The 13,707-nt window shown below is 37.5% G+C and overlaps 1 long non-coding RNA gene across 1 annotated transcript; it reads left to right on the top strand.

The window, feature by feature from the left end:
• Positions 1-46: 46 nt before the first annotated feature.
• On the top strand, positions 47-11,205 carry LOC111869727. Its single transcript, XR_002843710.2, has 3 exons — positions 47-204; positions 1,617-1,776; positions 11,107-11,205. It is a non-coding gene; the product is annotated as an uncharacterized LOC111869727 (long non-coding RNA).
• Positions 11,206-13,707: the final 2,502 nt, after the last annotated feature.

Below are 13,707 nucleotides of genomic sequence, written 5' to 3'. Positions count from 1 at the left end.
GCATGCGCTTAGTGTGTTCAGAAAGTTTTATAAGGTAACATTTGCTTTCAACCAATTATATTTCCTTCTTCGCGAATTGGCTTCAGAATCTCTTTCTTGTGGTTCCGTGTAGTGTGACTTTTGACAATAGTGACGACGTCGTCAAAAATAGCTTGTTTCCATGTGTATGGAAATGCCCTTGGAATGTTCAGAAAGTTTGCAAAGGTAACATGCGGTCTCAATCAAATAATTTTTTCTCTCTCCCAGTCTTCACGAACTTCACGAATTTCTTAAACTGGCTTAAAACCTCTTTCTAGTTGCTCCGTGTGGTTCTTTTACGTGGAATTGGATACCTCTCGTTACCACCTTATATTTGATTAAATCCATACGAGACAATACAATGCAGACTCAAGAAGTTTACCAGCACTAGGAGGCGTTCATTTGACTAAATTTGAACCTATACTGCAATCTGGTATTATCTGGGGGGGAGTAAATAGCAGTAATACAGTCTTTAAATTAAAAAAAAAGTCTAAGGATCATTAAAGGAGTGTAGAAGTCCGTTTCGTGAATTTAAGATTTTATCAGTAACTTATTATATATATATATATGTGTGTGTGTGTGTGTGTGTGAGAGAGAGAGAGAGAGAGCGAGAGAGATCTTATGCCTTTTAAAAAAGATCTACACAACTCATTATTCCAGCATTCACAAGTAAACACTAGAGGTAAACAGGATTCCTATGTACAAAAATGCAACACTGTTCATTGCAAAATAAGTGTAATTAACATGGGAATTAAATTACATAACAGCTTGCCCACTGAATTAAAAAGAATATAAAATTTTAAATTAAGAAGTTATTTATTAAGTAAGTAAAAGAAAGTAAATGCGTCCTTGTAACCGGCCGTGGAGGCCCATAGGTTTGAGATAAATTGTGGTTCCCACATTTTCTAAACAATCGGTTCACAGGTGGCGGTAACGTTGTCAACCTTATGCGCTGGCCGCCCTTTACCACCAAGAATATTCCTGGTACTAATTTATGTTAGAGGCTTGAGTCGACCCCAGGGCTATAGTGCGGCTGGAAAAATCCACCTCATCGGGGTTCGATCCCGCGACCTTCCGGCTTGTAGCATAGTGCCTTAACTGACTACCCTACCGCATGCCCCAGTTGTTTATTACAAAACTGTTTTTATTCCCTGTAGGAGTTTCTTTAGTAACAATGATGGACAGTAGTTTTGTGGCTTGGGTTGGTTCTGATGTGGTGTGGAAGTACATAAGTGTGTGTGTTGCTTTATATTGGATTGTTGGTGATGTCATCCTAGCTTCAGTGGTAGCGGGGACATGATCCTAAGATGATTGTACTGTTCTAGTCTTGTGTATCATTTTGTATTTTCAAGAGTTGTTGAGTTGTAAAGTTTTAGATGGCTTAAACTGACCTGACCTATTGTACTTGTGTAACAGTTTATCGATGTAAATAAATTATTAATTATCTACATTTCCATACCAACTCCCTGCTCCCGACTTACAATATCTGTTAAGAAGAAATTTATCATAATTGCGCTATGTATTTAATGGTTATATGTATCTTAAACTGCGGGTACAGTAGGTCGTCATTATGAGAATAATGTTTATTCTTCCCCCAGAACAGGCGAATGAATCAAGAGATACTAGGCTCTAGATATAATTTCTTTTGAAGGAATGGCCAATTTTCAGTCATGGGCGTGGGCCTTTCCTTGCTCTGCATAATTCGACAATAGCCAGTTGAGTTACTGTACAACATTCTACTACGTTTGCTCGTTTTAGGTAAGTGCTTACTTTTTCTTTTTGCAAAGCAGAAACTGTATCTAGATTGCTGTGGATCAGGCATGTCAAACTCAACTTGTACAGAGGGCCACCTGAGCCCTATAAATAATAGTCCAGGGCCACACTTCAAAATAGAAATATACATTAGATTTTGATACAAGGAAATTTAATTCTATTTATTATTTAAGAATAATTTCAATATAATTACCTAAAGTGGAACTCTTTATATTTTTCCCACAAATCAAACAGCCCATTAGGCAATGACTGAGGGTTGCAAGCTACTTTTGAAGGTAGAAATCCCTTGCACTTGTCTGTCAGTTGCCACCCTCCTTGCATTCTTACTACGACTCCAAAAGGGATTCTTTGAAATACTTGGGGTGCTGAGACTGTGTGGATTTTAGTGCATTACCCTTCTGAAATACAATACTTTGTCCTTCACAAACTTTACAAACCGTTAGTTGGACAAACCCTTCTGCAATTCTCAGAATCACTTTTCCTGCAGCCTGCTAATTTATGTCTGCATGAGACTTCTCGTCTTGTGGTCTGTTGGAAAATTGTCTTTACAAAAAATATTTCTACTAAAATTTTAATATTGATTTTAATATCAATTAGCACTAAAAGTTGAAGGGCCGCACTTTGTGGCTATAGGAGCCGCATGTTTGACACGACTGCTGTAGATGTCTGTTTTGGGATTGGCCCAAAGTGATTTAATACTTACAAAAAGAGTTTCTCGTCTGTAAAGAACCTCAACATACATATTCCAAATCCAAACCACACAAAGACATTCAGTTAATCTGCAAAGCGATTAAATAAAATGTAGGCTAATTTCCATTATTTGGAGTACCGCAGGAAACACGGTGACAGTCTCTCCTTGGCTCATTTATGACAAACCTCATTTTATTTATACAGCATCAGCATCAACTATAGAGCATTTCTAAAGCAACAGCAGCAGAAGAGAATTTTGATTGAGCATTGTCTGGAAGCATATTGACTTGATGCGTCAACATAACTTAACAGTTTGACAAAGGCATGCCTAATTGTGGAGCTGTGTAATACAGCAAGCTAATAAAAGTTAACCTGAAGAGTACAGTCTTCTGGTGGAGCTGCTTGCTTAGGTTACTGTTCAACCATGAAGACAGTGGTGATGTTAACTCTGAAATGTGGGGCTTCCTCTCAACTACGCAGCATTAAAATCCAGAAGACCACACTATACACAGTCACCTAGAGAATCCCAGATATAGAATAAACTGACCTAACCTCTACTTAAATGTGCAGATGGATGCAACTGCATTGATTCTAAGTAACTCCTTGCTGCCAAGTCCTTCTTGAGAAGCCATCGGTCACTCAGCTACTCAATAATTCCCCAATATTTGATGGAACCTAAATATTTGTACTATGTTTGCAAGAGACCACCACTGGTCCCTATCCTGAACCAGATGAATCAGAAGAATATGAACATATCCTACATCCCTACACTGCAAAAGAGTAAAAGTAATGCTATCCATAACAAAAACAGCCACAAGAAATAAGAAAATCCAACATGCACTACATGTAAAAAAAAATCACATACATAAATAGACTCAAAACCACTGCACATATCTGCCAAGACGGTAAATTGCCAATAAAAAAATCCAAATATCTGGTCCTTTATAGGCTGTACCATCCTACTTTACTAAACCTAATTTGTTTCATGTGTACCCCAAACTCTATGAGAAATACTTTCCTTTTAACTGAGTCATGGGCTTTCTTGAAATCTGTCTTGCAATGAGCATCGGATACAATGACACCTTTAATGAAAACTGCACAAATACAGAAAGAAGCCCTCTTTTTAGTGTGATGTTTAAAAAACTGAACTGACACATCACTTTAAAGCATATCATATCTGCTACTGCAGCACATTTTTGCATGCTTGGTTTTTGTCTTAATTTCTTTACTTGTATAATTGTGGCTTCATGCTTGGCTCATTCTTTGACCCTGAAGATGGAGGCCACATGTTCCTTTGAAATGCTGGTCAGCTTTTAGTGGACTACACAGTATTAGATCCCAGATGATAGAATTCCTTATATATATATATACACACACAATCAATTTCAATGGGTACAGTCACCATCAAGATAATTGCCCTTTGACTCAATACATTCCAAAAGTTTCACATATTAATGGAAGTCTTTTTCTGGAAGTCCTTTCAGTATTTTGTCACTGTGCTATCAGTATCTTTAAAGATTCAAAATTAAATCAAATTCAGTAAGTACATTTTAATTTTGTTAACTTACTTAGACACAATTTTATAAGGTCCTTTCCAATTATACTGTTGGCAGAAGTTAAAAATGAAATTTAGATGTAGTCATGTTGAGAACTATGCTAAATAGTCTCTTATAAAATCCTATTTGTTAAATATGTGTGGTGGCCAAAGAAACCACCAAGTGATAGAGAATATATTAAGAAATGTGCTGTGTTCATGAATTGTGAAACATTGAAAATAAATAGTTACAAGAATTTCAGACACTGATTTTCATATTTGTTTGAAGAATTATGTTCAAATACTTTGAAACAATTTTGCCTCTTCATAAAAAAAAATTAAACCTATCCCTTCAACAGGCTGTGAAGGCCCAAGGGTTGTGAGACATCAAGGCTCCCTCATCTTCTAGACAGTCTGCCCACAGATGGCGGTCAGGTTGTCAGCTCTACGCTCCAGCTGCCCTTTAACCCCAGGAAGATTCCCAGTACTCATTTCTGTTAGAGGCTGTCGACCCCAGGGCCATAGTGGGGCTGGAATGGTTACGTAAAGTGAAAAATCCAATGACCACATCAGGAATCAAACCCACGACCTTCCAGCTTCTAGCATAGTGCCTCAACCAACTATGCTATTGTGTGCCCCATACCACAGAGAATATAAGATTAAAATTAAATAGTCATGAAGTGTTAAATATTACCTGTGCAACATAAAAGCACAAAAAAAACAGCAGTGACAGTACACACAGGGAATGAAGAAAAAGTATAAAAAATGGCGCTGGAATACAACATATAGGGTCACCAAGATTCTGGGAGCCCTAAAAGAAAGGTAAAATCATCCGTGCTTAATTAAGCAAGATACCATGAAGACATGTGAGGGATTGGAGGTATAGCTCCAAAATTCTTGAACCCACATGAAAATATTAAAGAAAAGAAAAATACCACAGTTTTGGGAGGAAAGAAAGGTCACGGGGATCTTCAGCACAGCTATAAAGCTAAGCTTTGTTATTCAAGTGTTCTCATGCATCATTTGAATACAAAAAGGGCCTAATGATTTGGTTAGCTTTTCATGCTGTTGTACAACTGCTAGTAATATCAGAAATTACAGGAATTTGAGTTGAAGTTTAACCCCTCAAGCGTGTGCAACGCACCATATACGTCCACTCAGTTACATGCATCTAGCATGCATTTATGCGGGGGTATTTAAATCCCTCCCGGTGCTTTATTTTCGCAAGCATTGAAGGTTTTGTGCAGACATTTACCTAAATATTTTTAAATAACGAAATCGCTATTTGAAAAATTCCAAAAAATTATATTATATTTACAATTGTTTACAGTTCATTTTTATAAATGTCTATATACATTTTGTCAAGCTATTTCTTTTTCCCAGCTCTCCATATCCAGTGTGTAGTGGTTGACCTTGGTGTGGTATTGCTCAAAACAAGGGTCTAGGCAGAGAGACGGTGTCCCTGGGCAGTTTTTACACCTGTATCTGGTTTCTTTTCTCTTTCCGATTTGTGTACACACCACACACCTTCTTCTTCCAACTTTATAAATTTCGGTTTTGGGATTTTCGTGAATGAAATGCTGACCCGTCAATCTCGTACATTCCATGTCGGTGGTATCTGAAGGGCTCCCTTTGCGCGTTTCTAAATTCTGTCCATGGGACTTTGCTATGATCTTATTCACTAAGTTTATTCTGAATAACAGATGATCTTCCTTGTTACCATCCTTGCAGTACAGAATGTAATCATTCAACACTGCCATATCTACTAAGCGGCTGAATAATTTCTTGTACCACGCTTTTTGCCTTTTCCTTCCTAGCAAGAATGTTCNTTATAAATTTCGGTTTTGGGATTTTCGTGAATGAAATGCTGACCCGTCAATCTCGTACATTCCATGTCAGTGGTATCTGAAGGGCTCCCTTTGCGCGTTTCTAAATTCTGTCCATGGGACTTTGCTATGATCTTATTCACTAAGTTTATTCTGAATAACAGATGATCTTCCTTGTTACCATCCTTGCAGTACAGAATGTAATCATTCAACACTGCCATATCTACTAAGCGGCTGAATAATTTCTTGTACCACGCTTTTTGCCTTTTCCTTCCTAGCAAGAATGTTCCTAGTAGCTGATCTTTCAAGTTCTTCAGTTCCTCCCATATATTTATTATACTCTATTACAAACATAGGTTTATTTACAAATTCTAACCCACCCTTTCGACTTACGGGTTGCATTTCTTCTGAATGTTTAATAGTCAGCACTGAGACATCGCGCTTATCCTTCCACTTCAACACCACCAATTTCCCACACTTTGCACTAACTACTCCTTTCTTCAGTTCCTTTTTTAGATCCATTGGCATAACTTTGCGCGTGATACTCACTGTTCCAACAGCATCTGTTGTCCTCTGAACTAATCTCTGGAAAAGATCGGGACTGCTATAAAAATTGTCCATATAAAACACATCTGCCCGAGTCTAATAGTTCCTCGCACAAACTTAGAACAACTTTTGTTGAGAAAAGATCTGTGTCTTTGGTGATTTCACAGCCTAATTTTATCCCTGATCCACTGTAAATTATAAAATTCCACAAATATCCTGCGGAATCACAAAGTTCAAAAATTTTAATCCCAAACCGGGAAGCTTTCATAGGAATATACTGTTTCCACGAAAGTCTATCTTTCCACAATAACAAAGATTCATCGACACTTACTTCTTTGCCCCGTATGTACACTTTCTGGAACTTATTTTTCAAATATTCACTTACCAGAAGAATTTTGTACAATTTATGATCTCTTTTTGCAATTTCCTTGTTGGTGTTATCTACAAAATGGAGAAATCTGGTCAGCAATGAAAACCCTTCTTCACTCACTACATTGGGAAAAAATGGTGTTTCAAACATATGTTTCCTACTAAAATACATCCTGAGGTTTGGTTTCTGAATTATTCCCATCAGCATAAGGAAACCTAGGAATATCCTAATTTCATTCGAAGTAATGGGAACCCACTTTTGAAAGCGCTATTTTATTAGCGTCAGGGGCAAGAAACTGTCCCGCCAGACAAGTTATGTGACCAAATGCCATGGGGCTCCGATAAGAGGGTGTTGCAAAGCAGAAAAGGAATAACAGATTCATAAATGTTGACACAGGCGTCAGGCAACTTCAACCCCTAGGTTCGTAACATCGTATATCAGACACAGCTTCTTTGTCGCCAGTAAGCCAAGCCAGTAAAAAAAAAATACACACACAGATAACAAGCACTCAATGAAAGTTAGCTAACAAATTATCTCTCTGTAAGCAAGTCGGAGTGTGAGTTGGAACAATTCTTTCGTAAGCAGCAGACACCAGATGCTTTGTCCCAAGCAAAGCGAGTAAAAAAATGGAATGAAAGAAGTCAGTGTTAGCTGACATATACATTCACTGGAAGTACACATATCAGAGCATAGGCGTTAAGAATTCTTAGTGAAAAGTTTGGACGCAACATATGCGGCGCGCATGCTTACAGCACGGCTTTGAGTGGACGCAGACGGTGCGTCACACACGCTTAGGGATTTAAATGGCTCCGCTAAAAGTTACGCTCAAGGGGTTAAAGGCACTGTGGTCAGCAAACAGAGGGTCATGTATGAACCTGCAGCACTGATCCCAATATATCTCTGGTTCCCTGACCATTTAAACCTTGGTACTTTAAAGAATAAGGTGTTATACTGAAACAAATGGGTGATCAGTATACAAAACCAAAAGAATTAACTTAAACCTGGCAGCTACTTCTGTGAATCATACTGTTCTGCAAATTGCAGTCTATTTAGTAACTCTTAAATGAAATTAGACACCACTGGCCTGAACATACCTGGCCATTACCTTAGGAAATCTGCATTTGGTATGTGACATAATAGTATACTGGTATAAATTCAAATTATTTATTGTGTCAAGATTATATATTCTTCATAGTTTAACACTGGTACAAAACTACTACAAGCATGGCCATGATGGGATGTGAACTTAGTAAAAAGACAACTATAAGAAGATACAACATAACATAAAAAATAACAAAAACTTAACAACTGATCTTTTAGTTTATAAAAAGGCAAAGTACAGATTACATACACGGTATAAATAATATTTATTCAAGCTGTTTGAACACAGCCAAGTTTGGAGAGGAAATAAAAAGTGGTAACTTAGCTATGTAAAAGTGCATGTGTGAATTAAATAATGTCAATTAAATGCAGCAACAACAGTTGCAATGTAAGAATGTGCAAGAAATAAACCTATTTCTGCCTCATCTGAAATACAGTTCCAAGGACAGCATGACATATTTCCAAGGTAACCCCCATTTTGAGAAAACAAAATACTGCTCACATAGGTTGGTTCTCACATGAAGCATATCAGAAAAAATAAAATTCAAACCAAGAAAAAGTTATATTTGAGTACACTACTAGAGTTAACTTCCTCAGATACACTGATTTATGACAGGTAATTATATAGTTGTTATTATTAAAAAACCAGGGGCATGCGGTAGTGTAGTTGGTTGAGGCACTATGCTACAGGCCGGAAGGTCACGGGATCAAGTCCCGATGAGGTCACTGGATTTTTTTTCAATTGACCTAATCCTTCTGGCTGCACTATGGCCCTGCGGTCAACTCAACCTCCAACAGAAATGAGTACCAGGAATTAATTAAATAACTTTCCTGGGGAGTAAAGCGCAGCTGGCGCGTAAGGCTGACCTTACCGGCATCTTTGAGCCGATTGTCTAGATAATGTGGGACCCTCGTCTCACAACTCTATGGGCCTTCACGGCCTGTCATAGGGATAGTTTTACATTTTTTACTTCACTTATTGTTCAAAAACCATATGCCTCAGGTACCCCAGAATCTGATAGTAGCCACAATTAGAATTTCTCCAGCACCCTTGTGAACACAGATAAATCTTAAGATTTCATATTAATTACAGATGCAAGAAATTAAATCACTGTTGTTCACATTATAATCATTACTTCTGAATATCTAATGTAATAAATGCTGTTATTAGTAAACATTAAATAACCCACATAACACAACTATGAGACATGAACAACCAGTATATAGTCATGATTCTTACAGTATCTCTACCAATAATCCATAGTGCCAAAGAATGTGATACTCCCTGTGCTTTTTATGGCAAGAAATGGCAGTGGTACTTGCAAAGCAGGACTTCAAGTGCATTTTTATCTCACTTTCCTGCTATGTTTATGTCCTACACTAAGAATATTTGATATATTGCTTTACATAAAAAACAGGCACAAGTATTGTGTACCATTGTACTGTCAGTAAAAATGCACTGGATATACAGGTATGTGATATATGGTATGTTTAAAAAAGTTTAACCGATTCCACTATCCCGCTTCAAAGGTTTTCCAACATGACAATTCATATTGCATGCCCGGTTTTATACACCACAAAGATAGCCTGCGCTTTGCATGTTTCACTGCTGGAGGTACTACCTAAAACATCTCTGATGTTATTGTAATACTTAGGTAAGTGTATGACAGGAAAGCCCTCTGTGTGCAACAGGATCTGTGGTATGTCTACATAAACCTAAATAGAATCTAGTAGTTTCCTATTGATTTAATGATCACTAACCCATGATGATGATGATGATGATGATAATCATCATGCACCCTCAAAGATGTTTTATACAATATACGTAGGTCAGTCAACGAGCAATAAGATGGCGCGCACACTGTTGTGGTGGGAAGCTCAGCATATCTTCTTGCAGGCACAACAGGCCCGGGCAGGTTTCAGTGTGTAGTGTCGTTACTGTTCTGTTGGAATTAGATGTGAGTGTTGATCATTCGGCGCAATGTCGCAGTTCGAATAGTGTGCAAACATCAAGTTCATTTGCAAATTGGGAAAATCTACTTCAGAGATGCTACTGGCCCTGCAGCAAGTTTATGGTGATACTGCACTAAAGAAATCCGCAGTTTATGACTGGTTTTCTCAGTTTAAGAATGGGCAGGAGACGTTAGAGGATGACCGGCGCAGCAGGAGACCTTCGACATCTAGAACCGAAGAAATGATTGGAAAAGTGCGACAACTGATTCGATGTCATCAAAGAATGACCATCACGTAGTTGGAGCAAGAAGCTGGTACTGTTACTGGCCATTTCTATGTGCAAGTTTTGCAGAGGTTGTGTGATGCAGTTTGGAGGAAGCAGCGCGACAAGTGGCAGGGACAGTGGTTTCTACATCACGATAACACACCGAGCCACACATCGCTTGTTGTGCAGCAATTCCTCGCCGAGAAAAACATTCCTGTCATCACTCAACCACTGTACTCTCCGGATCTCGCTCTGAGTGACTTTTGGCTGTTCCCTACTCTGAAAATGGGCTTCAAGGGGACAGGTTTCCCAACCATGGAGGGCATCAAATCGAATGCGACAGCTGAGCTCCAGAAGATTCCAAAAGAAGCCTTCCACCGCTGCCTCCAACAATGGCAGGATCAATGGAGCAAGTGCGTATGCGAGCAACAGTCCTACTTTGAAGGTGATTAGGTAAGCGTTGCCATATGTCCTACTATTAGAGTGCTATACCACCATTCCAGGAACATTTTGACTGACCCTCGTATACATATCACTTCATTCCTGTTTTCTAGTACACTGTAGAACCATGATGATATGGAGATGCAGATGTCAAATAAGAAAGGGACAAGATGGTTTAAATGCCCAATCTTTTGAGTAAAATGAAGACTTTTGGAAGGAAAAAAGTTACTTGTATGTTCACAACTGAGTAGGATTAACAATGGCTCCTGGAAATGTTCATTTATATCAGGACCTTGCACTCAAAATATAATTCCCACAGTGTTTAACAAAATGTAATACTTTTACAGGAAAAACATTTGGAGTTCACTTTTACAGCATGATTTTGTGTTAGTGTTTCCTATTAAGAAATGTGATATACATGTTGAATGAGACATTTTTTAATTGGAAAGAAAGCAATAAATTCTAACCTACAATTACAGTTTGGAACATACATATGTGAAGATTCATTAACAATTTTGTGACATGTCCACTCAAAGCCAGAATTGTGGAGCCAAAGATATCTATTGCTAGGCAATGGCTTTGTCAACAGGTTTCCATTGGCAACCAATCACATGACTGCAGCAATTGATACATGAGCAATAACAGAGGAGCTGCTGGAGGCATTGTTCTGAGTCAGGAGTGCTAGACTGTGATAGTGAGCAGGGCCAGATGAAGGAGTCAGTGGCCATGAAGTGCAGCCATGAGACAGTCAACAGTTGGTAAGGATGTGAACATGGAAGCTGAGGGATCTACAGCGTTTTGAGCCATTTCCAAGCAATGACTGATGAAGATGCAGCAGACTGAGAAGACTTAGTGCACTGTAGAGCACATGACTTTGTGATTGCACTAAGTTAATTGTAGTTACGATTTGTACGAGTCCAATAAATCCAGTTATCAATCCAAACCCTGTGTCTAGTCACTAACATGTGACAGTATTTTATGTAGCTTACACAGTTATATTATGATGATGTATAAATTGCTGAGGTGACACATGACTGGATGATTGCGAATGGTTAAATCAAGAGGGATCTGAAGGTGCTCTAGCCTATTTTAAGGTATATCCTGGCACTATGCGTCTGCTGACCGTTCATGAAACATACTGTGTTAAAAATACAAATATGGCTGAAAGTACAGTCATGTTTGTAATTTTAATACATTATATGGGTTGCCTGAATTAATATGCTGAAATATTTTCCCAGTTATGGGTCTGAAATTCATCTTTGGTTTTGTTTTAGAGGAAGAGACAGCTGTTTGGTGCCAAAATCTGTGCATTTATAAGTCTGTCCATGCATATGTATTGGAAACTAACAATACACAATGTATTTACATTGCAGCATATATCTGGAATTATGCAAATATGGCGAAGTTTACAACCACTGTAGGCATACCAATGTTATAAGAATGATGTGAAAACCAAGTCCACCGCAATCAGTGTATTTTTAATAACCAAGTTCTCTGGCAACTTTGCTATACCAGCATTTGCAAAACTATAATGCTGCAACTGGAATATAAATTTAAACCATAATAAATAAAATAATAATCTTCATTTCTTATATATGTAACCTTAATACACTGATGGTAGAACATTTTAAAACATCATTTGTTCCAGTGCTGATGAAGAATATAATTTGAAAAGCAACTTAAACAACTGCAATCCTTGTCTACATTCTCTTTGTCCATCTGAATAAATGGTAGAACACAGAATGACTACCTTTCAATATGAATCCCAATAATGTAAAATGAAGGATGTTAAAATGACTGAGAAGGGAAATATGCCTTACTGCACTGTACTCACCTTAAGTCAAACATACAGTAACTTGAGATTGTATCAGATTCTGAAGCTACTCGTTAGAACATAACATAATTCAGTCCTGACTAATGTCAGAGATTACAATCGATGGCCTTTGCTAATTTCTTGTTGAATACATTCACAAGCTTGTCTTCAACAAGAATATTTAGTACTGCATCTGTGTACATAATACACAAAATGTGTGACATATACAAGAACTGCATGTATTGAATAACTCATTTTCAATAAATAATCTCTGTTCTATATAATAACGTGCTTAATATATATAAATCAGTCCTGTAAAGTAGAAAGGGCACATTGAGGGAATGGACTAGCACACACAACACTTCAGTTCTATAATGTACAGCTGTCAGACCAGGATGGCAAGTGACATTTAATGCTTTTGTCATTTGATGTGAAAATCTTTCTTAAATGTAAAATATATGAAATGAAAAATAAATAATTTTTTCATATGCAGTCAAATTAAATTACAGGCATGCTGTAACTACACTGTTATTAGAGTGCATAAATGATATGAACTCCATCCCAAGTGCAAACAATATATTATATGTCCTTGATCTTGCTCTCCTTTACACTACATGTTTCGGCCTCAAACGGCCATAATCAGGTGTATACACTCACGTTGCTGTTACACTGCACTTACTAGTTTAAAATTTAACATTTAAAACACATTGTTCCTTTCGGTGTTATTATCAACATCTACTTCATTGATTGTCTGGTTTATAGATTAATTTTGTTACACACGTTAGTACTTATAAAATCTTTAGTTCTAATTTTAAAATCCTTTAACATTTTTCTCTAAATTTTAAAATTTAAAATTGTCAGGGTTACTCGCCCTATGTCTGTAGTGCTGCAGCGGCTAGTTCTTGTTTCCAGCACTGTACAGGTGTTATCTGTAATATACAAATATTCGTATTATTATCTTATGTACGTATTGTTTCCTTATGTATTTATATTGTTATTTGTACTTACTTTGTGTAGTCTCCCTGTGTGCGTGCCGCTGCTATTCTTTACTACGTGTGCTGTCTGATGTATTGTGTGCTGTGTTATATTGGTGAGTGTAGGGGGGGAATGGGTAGTGGTGAGAGGGAGGTACTGTTAGTCTGTATGGATTTCGTGTATCGTTTGAAATATGGGATTGTATGTCTCTATGTGTGTATCATTCATGTGTAGGCCTTTCTTACTTATTTTATATATATGGTATTTCTCTAGTGTATTCAAATGTTTGCCCTTCTTTCCCATTATTACAACTTCCAATACCTCTGTTATTGTTCCGTATGCATGTCCTGTATTTAGTATGTTATTTGAGTACCCAGAATTGCTATCATTATTTCTAATATC

The sequence above is a fragment of the Cryptotermes secundus genome, unplaced genomic scaffold (assembly GCF_002891405.2).
Source record: "Cryptotermes secundus unplaced genomic scaffold, Csec_1.0 scaffold2336, whole genome shotgun sequence".
Classification (NCBI taxonomy): Eukaryota; Metazoa; Arthropoda; class Insecta; order Blattodea; family Kalotermitidae; genus Cryptotermes; species Cryptotermes secundus.
This window is presented reverse-complemented; position numbering and strand designations above follow the sequence as displayed.